Genomic DNA, 11,533 nt, shown 5'->3' on the forward strand with positions numbered 1-11,533 from the left:
TTTTTTTTAACCATACACAATAAATGTAACAAGCAAAAGAAGTAAGGTATATATAGAGAAAAGTAAATTGGTGTACATGCAGACAAAAGCTACATAGTTGATCACATCAAGCAGAGACGTCACACAAGCAAGTCAAATATACATTAGGCATTTTAACACATAGCTAGGTATCCTACATCAATGCAAACAAACATGTTTCAATTCAGGAAAAAAAATCATACCATTGTCTTTCCATTCATGAAAACCAGTTAGACTGGCAATAAAGTATATTTGGTCAAGGATATGAATATAATCAGTGAGGCAAAGCAAAAACAATGTAAAGCAAAGCAATACAAACTACACACAAGTGTAATAGGAAAACCTCAAGGTAATAACATTCACTTCTCATGCACAAAACTGTACAACACAATAAGCACACTTTAGTATTGGTTCAACCTAAATCAAGCAAACACCACCATAGATACAACATACGACTAATTGTTAGGTCGAAAAAAGGTATTCATGCACGACACACTAACAAACGAGGACTTAACAATAAACATGCTATACAGAAAATAGATTACAAACCTTTTCCTTCACAGGCCATATTGAAGCTGAAATCAATCAATCAAAAATACAATATCATAACAATATACAGTAAGTCCTTGTTATACGGTACACGTGCGTTCCTGAAAACCTTAGCGTAAATCAAAATTACCGTATGCCGAACCCATTACAACATGTAATAGTAAGGAATGCATTCCAGCACGTCAAAAGTCACCCATACACAAATTAAAGCTTCACGAGTTTCTTTGCAGACGACACAAAACTTTTGAAGAAAGTTGGCTCGCACGATGATGGTGGAACTCTACAGCAGGACTTAGATAACTGACTATGGGAATGGAGGAAAAGATGGGAGATGGAATTCAACATTAACAAATGTAGCATAATGGAATTTGAGAAGAGCAAAAATAGGATAACAAGACAATACAAACTTGGAGAAGAGAAGATTAAGAAGGTGGAAAGTGAAAAGGACCTGGGAGTTCTCATAACAAAGGAAATGTCCCCCAGTAAACATATCAATCAAATTGTTGGTGAGACCTACAACTTACTGAGAAATATTACAATTGCATTCACATATATTGATGAAGATATGGTGAAAAAGTTATTGGCATCCTTGATTAGACCACGACTGGAGTATGCAGCAGTACTGTGGTCAACTCACACCAGGAAGAATATCACCAAAATTGAAAGGCTACAAAGAGCGGCCACCAAACTGGCCCCAACCTCGTCGGCTCTTACGTATGAAAAGAGACTGGACTGACCAACACTGGAGCAGAGAAGAGAAAGAGGCGACCTGTCGACCATCTACAGAATAATGAATAATATGGAGCTTCCTGATAGGATGGACCTGCTGAAGAGGGACACAAGGGACACAAGAGGACATAGACTAAAACTCACAAAAGAACTACAGAAGAGACTTCAAGAAAAACAGCTTTTTTTTTTTTTTTTTTTTTTTTTTTTTTTTTTTTAATGTAGGGAAGAGGGCCAGCCAAGGGCAAAAAAAGAGAGAAAGTTAGAAAAAGGCCCACTTGAGCGCTGGCTCTCCAAAAAGTTCAAAAAGTGCCAAAACCGTCAGCCAGAATTAGGGGAGCAAATGCCTCGATACCTCCCTCTTAAAAGAAGACAAGTTACAGGAATTCGGAAATACAGATGCAGGGAGGGAGTTCCAGAGTTTACTAGTGAAAGGGATGAATGATTGAGCGTACTGATTAACTCTTGCATTAGCGAGTTGGACAGAATAGGAATGAGAGGAAGAAGAAAGCCTTGTGCAGCGTGGCCACAGGAGGAAGGGAGGCATGTAGTTAGCAAGATCAGTAGAACAGTTACCATGAAAATAGCGATAAAATATAGAAAGGGATGCAACATTTCAACGGTGAGAAAGAGACTGAAGACAGAGAGAGTGATAGATATATGGAACAGACTGGACAGAGAGGTGGTGTGTGCAAAGTCCACCACCACCACCACCACCACTTGAACACAAAATTAGACACTGTGAGATACAGAGATGCGACAACACCACCATAGGCTCCCCTCCCGTAAAATACAACTAGGTAAATACACACACACACCCACACACACACACACACACACACACACACACACACACACACACACACACACACACACACCAATTTGGGAAATAATTACAAGTTCACTAAATGAAGTGAAAGTTCCACTAGAATGGAAGACAGCCAAGGTAATACCGATATTTAAAGAACGAAAGGCAACTGAACCACTAAACTACAGACCAGCGTCACTTACAAGCATTTTGGGGAAGTTGTGTCAAATAATTATCAAAGAAAAATGGGTTAAACATCTGGAAGAAGAAAAGTCATATAGAACAGACAATTTGGGTTCAGGACAAGACGGTCATGTGTATCAAACTTATTAAGCTTCCACTCGAGAGTTACAGAAGGACTGGAAAGCAGAGACGGATGGTGGACACAGTATACCTGGACATGAAAAAAGCTTTTGATAAAGTCCCTCATGAAAGATTACTTTAGAAACTAGAGAACATAGGAGGATTGCAAGGAACCTTATCAGAATGGATAAGGGATTATTTGAAGGACAGGGAAATGAGAACTGTGATCATAGATACATACTCAACTTGAGGTTAAGTAACCAGCAGAATGCAACAAGGGTCAGTGTTAGCCCCCATTATGTTCCAGATTTATGTAAACGACATTCACAATGGGGTAAACAGTTATATTAATCTATTTGCTGATGATGCAAAGCTGCTAAGAGTTATCAAAACCAGGGAGGACGTTTTGCTGTTACAACAGGAAGATATAAACAAGATCTATGAATGGAGCAGGAAGTGGAAATTGGAGTTTAATGCCAAGAAATGTCATGTAATGGAACTAAGAAAGAGTAAGAGAAGACCAGTATGGAACTACCTGATGGATAAGGAACAAATAATGAAGACTAAAGAGGAAAAAGATCTGGGAGTGATTATACAGGAAAATCTGAACCCAAAAAACACATAAGCAAGATATTTGGATTATCATGTAAAATGTTGACAAATATAAGAATGACATTTCAATTCATGGACAAAGATATGATGAAAAAAATCATCACAAGCATGATACGCCCAAGGCTGGAATATGCAGCTGTGGTGTGGTCTCCACGAGTTCTGAAAAGGATATAAGAAGATTAGAACAGATACAGAAGATTGCTAAAAAGATGATGCCAGAACTAAAGGACCTAATATACAAAGAATGGCTGAAGGAAATGGGACTGCCAATCTTACAAGATAGAAGAGAATGAGGGAACCTAATAACAATGTACAAGATAGTCAATGGCACTAAAAAAATAGACAAGGAAGACCTGGTGCTGGTGATGGCGGTGGACAAAATGGGTGTGGTGACTTCAAATAAATCGGCGTGTCGTTTTCTGCGGACCTGCAAATATTTGGTTAGGTTTTATTAGGTTAGTTAAAAATAAATAAATAAATCAATAAAATTACAAGGTTAGGTTAGACTGAGAGAAGAATATGACATTCAAACAACAAGATCGCATCGTAAAAAGCCGAGGAAGGGGAAGATGTCCGAGAGATGTTAAAAAAAATATAGTTTCCTGCAAAGATGTGTTGGGACGTGGAACAGTTTGGGTGAAGAAGTGGTGTCAGCAACGAGTGTGCATAGTTTGAAAGAAAAATTGGATAAGTGTAGATGTCGAGACGGGGCCACACTAGCGTAAAGCCCAGGCCCTGTAAAACTACAACTAGGTAAATACACAAACACATAAACACACACTTATATTAACGACATGCCAGAAGGAGTGAACAGCTACATAAATCTGTTTGCAGATGATACGAAACTGCGGAGTTATAAAGCGAAAAGAGGATTGCGAAATCTGCAAGAAGACCTAAATAAGATCTGGGAATGGAGTAAAAATTGGGAAATGGAATTCAACACTATATTTGTTAAAAAATGTCTTATTTATCTGTTTTTAAGGTGTTTTATGAGAAAAAAAATAAATAAATAAAAAATTTGTTTTTCATAAAACACCTTAAAAACACATATAAATAAGATATTTTAACAAATATAGTGTTTTGCCTGCATTTCTAAGTTTTTGGTGTATAAAATGCTGGAATACACCAATATAACCCATTTTTGACATACTTCTGTTCCTTAAACAAATATTGTGTAATCATTCGTTTTTGCCTGCATTTCTGTGTTTTGGTGCAAAAAAAGCTGAAAACTACTAAAATAATACATTTTTCTTACTTTTACTTTCGTTTCTCTATATTGGCTTGATTTCATCAATCTTATCATTTTGAGACATAGGTAACAATGTAATATGAATTCAATATACAAAATTTCCAATCGAGTTTTTTTTTCATAAAACATCTTAATAGCACATAAATAAGATGTTTAAAGAAATATAGTCTTTTGCGTGCATTTCTGAGTTTTGGTGCATAAAATGATCAAAAATACCTTAATAACCCATTTTTTGACATATTTCTGTTCCTTAAACAAATAATGTGTAATCATGCGTTTTGTCTGCATTTCTGTGTTTTCGTGCAAAACAAGATGAAAATTAGTAAAATAACACGTGTTTCTTACTTTTCTTTCGTTTCTCTATATCGGCTTGTTTTCGCACCAAAACACAAAAATGCAGGCAAAACGCATGATTACACATTATTTGTTTAAGGAACTCAAGTATGTCAAAAATGGGTTATTATATTGTTTTCCAGCATATTATGCACTAAAACTCAGAAATGCAGATAAAACACTATATTTATTGAAACTTCTTATTTATGTGTTTTCAAGGTGTTTTATGAAAAAAGACTATCTCCATTGAAAGTTTTGTATATTCAAGTCATTTTACATTTTTATGCTTCAAAATGATAAAATTCATGAAAAGCCAATATAGAGACAACCAAAGAAAAAGTAAGAAAAACTTGTTAAGTTTAGTAGTTTCCAGCTTTTTTTTTCACCAAAATACAGAAATGCAGGCAAAACGCATGATTAAACAATATTTGTTTAAGGAACTGAAATATGTCAACAATGGGTTATTTTGGTGTTTTCCAGCATTTTATGCACCAAAACTCAGAAATGCAGGCATAACACTATATTTCTTATAATGTCTTATTTATGTTTTTAAGGTGAAAAAAAAAAAAAAAAAACTATCGATTGAAAATTTTTGTATATTGAGGTCATTTTACATTTTTATGCCTCAGAACGATAAACTTGATGAAAACAAGGCAATAAAGAGAGACCAAAGAAAGAGGAACAAAGTGTTATTTCAGGAGTTTTCAGCTGTTTTTTGCACCAAAACACAGAAAAGCAGGCAAAAACACTATATTTGTTAAAACGTCTTATTTATGTGTTTTTAAGGTGTTTTATGAAAGAAAAAAAAAAAAAAAAAAAAAAAAAAAAAAAAAAAAAAGGCTACCTCAATTAAAAGTTTTGTATATTCAAGTCATTTTACATTTTTATGCTTCAAAATGATAAAATTCATGAAAAGCCAATATAGAGACAACCAAAGAAAAGTATGAAAAACTTGTTAGTTTAGTAGTTTTCAGCTTTTTTTCACCAAAACACAGAAATGCAGGCAAAACGCATGATTAAACAATATTTGTTTAAGGAACTGATATACTATGTCAAAAACAGGTTATTTTGGTGTTTTCCAGCATTTTATGCACCAAAACTCAGAAAAGCAGGCAAAACATTATATTTCTTATAATGTCTTATTTATGTTTTTCAGGTGTTTTATGAAAAAAAAATTATCGATTGAAAATTTTTTTATATTCAAGTCATTTTACATTTTTATGCCTCAGAACAATAAAATTGATGAAAACAAAGCATATATATAGAGAGAAACCAAAGAAAGAGGGAAAAAGCATTTTTTTTTTTCGCACTAAAACAAAAAACAGGAAAAACGCATGAATAACACTATATGTTTAAAGAACTTAAAAGATTAGTTTGTCCTGCCAGAGAAAAGGAGAGATATTAGTTTGACCTGTAAGAAATAAGTATTAATTAGACCTGTAAAAAAAAAAATAGTAATCTTACTTACACACACTCACACACACACACACACACACACACACACACACACACACACACACACACACACACACACGTCTGAGAGATGTTAAAAAATATAGTTTCCCGCAAAGATGTATTGAGACGTGGAACAGTTTAAATGAAGAAGTAGTGTCTGCAACGAGTGTGCATACTTTTAAAGTAAGATTGGATAAGTGAAGATATGGAGACGGGGCCACACGAACATAAATCCCAGGCCCTGTAAAACTACAACTAGGTAAATACATATACACACACACACACACACACACACACACACACACACACACAAGACGCTTATTTTAGCCAAAAGTAACCAGGGCATTACTGAAGAAGACTAGATAATTAACATGTACCTGGAAGAGAATGGTTAGCCGCGCCGCCTATCGCCCTATGCCTAACACCTAACGCCTAGCAAACCGTAATTTGTACTTGACTTTATTCCGAAGGGTTGCTGCAGCGGTGTCAGTCCCACGGTGTGACCTGTGATACGGGTACTCGCCTGTAAAGAGGAGAAGGAGGGAGTTAGTGTGGTGTGCTTATCAAAGCTAGTATTTCATTATTAACGGAGATCAGTATAGGAGTCACGTGGTTCAGGTTAATGCTTAGTACTTTATTGCAGTGATAAAGAGGCTTAAATAACAACCTCAATTTACCAAATCCAACGCGAGGGTGAATATAAAGCTGAACAAGCAGTTTTCTTGAGTTTTGAATTGAGTGGGATATTACTTCAAATTAGTTTATGGTAAGCATTGGAGTGGTGATTATTTGTGAATGATTGTGTGTGTTAGATTTGGTATCAGATTTTTCTTTTCCATTTCAGATTGCACATTTTTGTGTGATAGGGGTGCTAACCTGCAAGACACAATAAAGTGCATTCTTAGGTATGCTGTGACAAACTCCTTGGCTGTGCAATACAACTGCTGTGGCAAAGGAGAGAAACACAGTTTTTACCATCTTGAAGTTGCAGGATACCATTATCAGTAAGTATAGTAGTTCAATTTGTTTGAATCTATTTCTCTATTCTATTCTCTTATGCCTCACTCTCTGCAGGAGTGTCCCATAACGGGTGGCTATGGCAGAAGAGCCTCCACCTCCCTCTGTCCATACATTCTCTCCTTGCTTGTTCTAGCACTCCTTTCCCACTCAAGTAAAATGTTTGAGTGCTGTTTGTTTCATGTAACATATCAGTGATATCTATATAATGTCTTTACAATATAAGTCTTGTATAGATGGTAGTGCAATAGTAAAGTGTTGGTCATGCAACCAAATGTTCAAGTTTTTGGAAACTGTGACCATATTTAATGAAGAGGTAAATAGAAATTGACTAATTTTTTTTTTTTTTTTTTTTTTTCTAAGAAAGTGTGTGTGCAAGCATCCAGACTATAGGCATAAAACAGCAGCAGCCTCTGTCGAAGTCATTATGAAAGAATGGTTCCACACAGCCAGAGACCGAGATGGAGGGTGATGAAGGAGGGATATAAGTGTAAACCACTAACAACAGTGTGAACACACACAAATAATAGTGAAGCTTTGCAGGTCACAGCTGTGAGTGTTATGCATGCACCACATAACATATAGCTATAGGTATTCTGTTAATAACTGAACTTTGGAAATGTTTCCCATTTTGTACTCCCTCACCTACACACCTGTGTGACTCAGGAACCCACCATCAGTGAATAAACTCTAGTATACTGTCATGTTGCCCTCTGCAATATGGTGCTATTATGTGCCTAATACTAGTATACTGAAAGTAGGAATAAACAAAATGGTGGGACCACTACCTTATGGTGCTCTCATCTGCCAATGACTAGTAATAAAACATATATTTCAAAAGACACTAATTTCAGTCTCACAGGTTTTGAAGGGTAGTTTAATGGTCCTATTGACAGATTAGTATGATATCTTCTCTATCAACAGCACAAAAACTCTTACGAAAAAGGCTTGTCCTATCTGTGGGCTTTGAAAATTGTGGCAACATACCCTATATTTTAAAAAGATTCTAATTTCAGTCTCACAGGTTTTGAAGGGTAGTTTAATGGCCCTATTGACAGATTAGTATGATATCTTCTCTATCAACAGCACAAAAACTCTTACGAAAGAGGCTTGTCATATCTGTGGGCTTTGAAAATTGTGGCAACATACCCTATATTTTAAAAAGATTCTAATTTCAGTCACTCGGGTTTTTAAGGGTAGTCTCACCTCGGTGGCCATATAACCTATATTTTCAAAAGACTATTGTTTCAGTTACACAGGTTTTTAAGGGTAATCTGATAGTTCTATTAACTTAACATAAATTAACATAACATAACATAAATATTAGGGCCACCAGGGCCCATCTACTTTATCCTGTATCAGTCGCACAGCGACCTCGTCATCAGTACTTAAAGATACACTTACAAGTACACAATACATTATATACTAATTCTAAATATTTGGCCCATTAACAGGGCTAAGTCCTGCAGCGAATTCCTCTACAATCTGTGATCCCCATGTCTTGTTTAACTATAGTAAATTTCTTATAAAAACTATCATGCAGCACTATACATAACTAAATCTAATAAATTTAAGTGCTTATCTAATCTGTTTTTAAACATTGTCAAACTAGTGCTATTTACAACCCTCTCTGGCAATGCATTCCAGAAGTCTACCACCCTATGACTAAAGAAATATTTTCTTATATCTAACCTGCAGCCTTGTTTTCTAATCTTCCTGCCATGATTTCTAGTCTTACACATACTCAAACACACCCAAACACACTCAAAACACACCCAAACAGACTCAAACACACCCAAAGACACCTCAATATACCCAAACATACCAAAACACATGAAACACACTCCCAAACACACTCAAACACACCTGAATATATCCAAACATACCAAAACACATCTAAACACACTCAAAACACATCCAAAGCACCTCAAAACACATCCCAAATGCTCCCAAGAACCCCAAAACACACCAAACACACTCAAAACACACCCAAACAGACACAAAACACACACAAATGCATCCAAACACACTCACTCGCACCTCTTCCTTTTGTGTGAGTCCGTAATACACTTCCTTGATCTGGGAGAAGGTGGTGATGGCGGTGGACAAAACGGGTGTGGTGTTTTTAAAGGCCGTTTTAATCTCCATCCTTGACTTCAAATAAATCAGCGTGTCGTTTTCTGCGGACCTGCAAATGTTTGGTTAGGTTAGATTAGGTCAGTTAAAATAAATAAATCAATAAATAAAATTACAAGGTTAGGTTAGACTGAGAGAAGAATATGACATTCAAACAACAAGATCGCATAGTAAAAAGCTGAGGAAGGGAAGATGTCTGGGAGATGTTAAAAGATATAGTTTCCGCAAAGATGTGTGAGACGTGGAACAGTTTGGGTGAAGAAGTGGTGTTAGCAACGAGTGTGCAGAGCTTAAAGAAAAATTGGATAAGTGTAGATATGGAAACAGGGCCACACCAGCGTAAAGCCTGGAAAACTACACCTAGGTAAAACTACACCTAGGTAAATCACACACACACACACACACACACACACACATATAAAGCCATTTTTATCAAACTTATTACGCTTCTACTCCTGGGTTACAGAAGGACTGGAAAGCAGAGACGGATGATGGACACAGTATACCTGGATATAAAAAAGGTTTTTGATAAAGTCCCGCATGGAAGACTATTTTGGGAAGTAGAGAACGTAGGAGGACTGTGAGGAACCGTGCTCCAATGGACAAGAGATTATTTGAAGGATAGGGAAATGAGAACTGTGATCAGAGATACATACTCATCTTGGGGTTAAGTAACCAGCAGAGTGCCACAAGGGTCAGTGTTAGCCCCCATTATGTTTCAGATTTATGTAAACGACATTCACATTACAGTAATCAGTTCTATTAATATGTTTGGTGATGATGTAGAGCTGCTAAGAGTTATCAAAACCAGGGAGGACTGTTTGCTGTTACAGAAAGATAGAAACAAGATTTATGAGTGGAGTGGAAATTGGAGTTTAATGTCAACAAATACCATGTAATGGAACTTGGAAAGAGTAAGAGAAGACCGGTAAGGAACTATTTGATGGGAGAGGAAAAAATAATGAAGACTAAAGAGGAAAAAGATCTGGGAGTGATTATACAGGAAAATCTGAACCCCTAAAAACCCATAAGTAAGATATTTGGATTATCATATCAATACAACAAGGTAAATACTTCAAAGACAACCTATAGCTTACAATATCCTCAAAATTTCAAGTCATAAATTTTATAACTTTGTTTTTAAATAAATGTTTCAAATCTGGATCACAGTATGCCCTTAAATTGTTGAAAATGTAAGAGAAAACAGGAAAAAATATTAGGAAAAACATTAAAAAAACATGAATGGAACTGCAAAAGAAAGGGAGGGAATAGTACTGGGGTTGTTGCACTAGGTTAGGCTGGGATGGGCTGGGAATTATTGAAAAAAAGAGGAAAAAAATAAATATACATAAAAAAAAAAAAAAAAAAAATATATATATATATATATATATATATATATATATATATATATATATATATATATATATATATATATATATGATATCATAGTTTGGTGCAGAGTGTTTGGACCTGCCAGGGAGAGAGGGAGTGGTTATCGGGTGCTACATTAGGTTAGGTTGGGAAAAAGGCCGAGGTTGTTGAAAAGAAAGAAAGAAAGAAAGAAAAAAATAAATAAATAAATGAAGTTACACCACCTGCTAGTGTTTCAACATGCAGATGAGACACACATCCAAACATCACCCAAACACATCTTAAACACACCCAAAACACACTCAAAACCCCCCAAAAAACATACCTAAATACCCCAAACACACACCCAAATATCCCCAAAACCCCAAAACACTCAAACACCACAAAAACACACCCAAACCCCAAAAAACACCCTTTCACCCCAAACACCCCCAAAAACCAAAAAAACACACCCAAACCCCTCCAGTTTTACAGGGATGTTTGATGATCTATTGACAGATTAACATGATATCTAGCAAATCAAAAGCAGAAACAGAAACACTCTTAAGAACAAACTTCCTCCTAACTGTGGACTTTGAAAAACAGTGGTCGCCTAAGTTGTATTTCTAAAAGACACTTGTTTCAACACTACTATTTCAATCACTCGCAAAAACCAACCCTCAAAAATATGTGCCCTCAGCGCTTTACAAATCAGAATCACACGGGTTTTTAAGGGAGGTTTGATGGATGTATTGACAGATTACATTGATATCAACCTTATCAAAGATAGATATCATGCACAGACCACTTAAAACCCTTAAAACTAAACTAAAACACACTCAATACACCATACAACAACTCAAAATTCCCTAACCGCACTCAGAACACACCCATATATTCAAACACCCTCTACACCACACTCAAGATAAGTAAAATATACTTAAAACATCTAACACACACTGAAAACACACAAAATA

At 35.8% G+C, this 11,533-nt stretch overlaps 2 long non-coding RNA genes across 8 annotated transcripts in view; one reads left to right on the top strand and one right to left on the bottom strand.

Moving 5' to 3' along the window:
• The window catches only part of LOC123513425, a 62,055-nt gene that overhangs the window by 46,222 nt on the left and 4,300 nt on the right, over positions 1-11,533 (bottom strand). For 5 of the 7 annotated variants that reach the window (XR_006677347.1, XR_006677338.1, XR_006677345.1 and 2 more), the window contains exon 3: positions 9,111-9,258. This is a non-coding gene — a long non-coding RNA (uncharacterized LOC123513425). Of the gene's footprint in view, positions 1-3,119; positions 3,176-6,269; positions 6,577-9,110; positions 9,259-11,533 lie in introns of those variants that run through there. The other 2 variants (XR_006677346.1, XR_006677341.1) reach the window with 2 other exon arrangements.
• LOC123513437 overlaps positions 348-11,533 on the top strand; it is a 19,019-nt gene continuing 7,833 nt past the window's right edge. Inside the window, exon 1 of the long non-coding RNA XR_006677374.1 lies at positions 348-484. This is a non-coding gene — a long non-coding RNA (uncharacterized LOC123513437). The remainder of the gene's footprint in view (positions 485-11,533) is intronic.

Source organism: Portunus trituberculatus, chromosome 36, assembly GCF_017591435.1.
Source record: "Portunus trituberculatus isolate SZX2019 chromosome 36, ASM1759143v1, whole genome shotgun sequence".
In the NCBI taxonomy this organism is placed as follows: Eukaryota; Metazoa; Arthropoda; class Malacostraca; order Decapoda; family Portunidae; genus Portunus; species Portunus trituberculatus.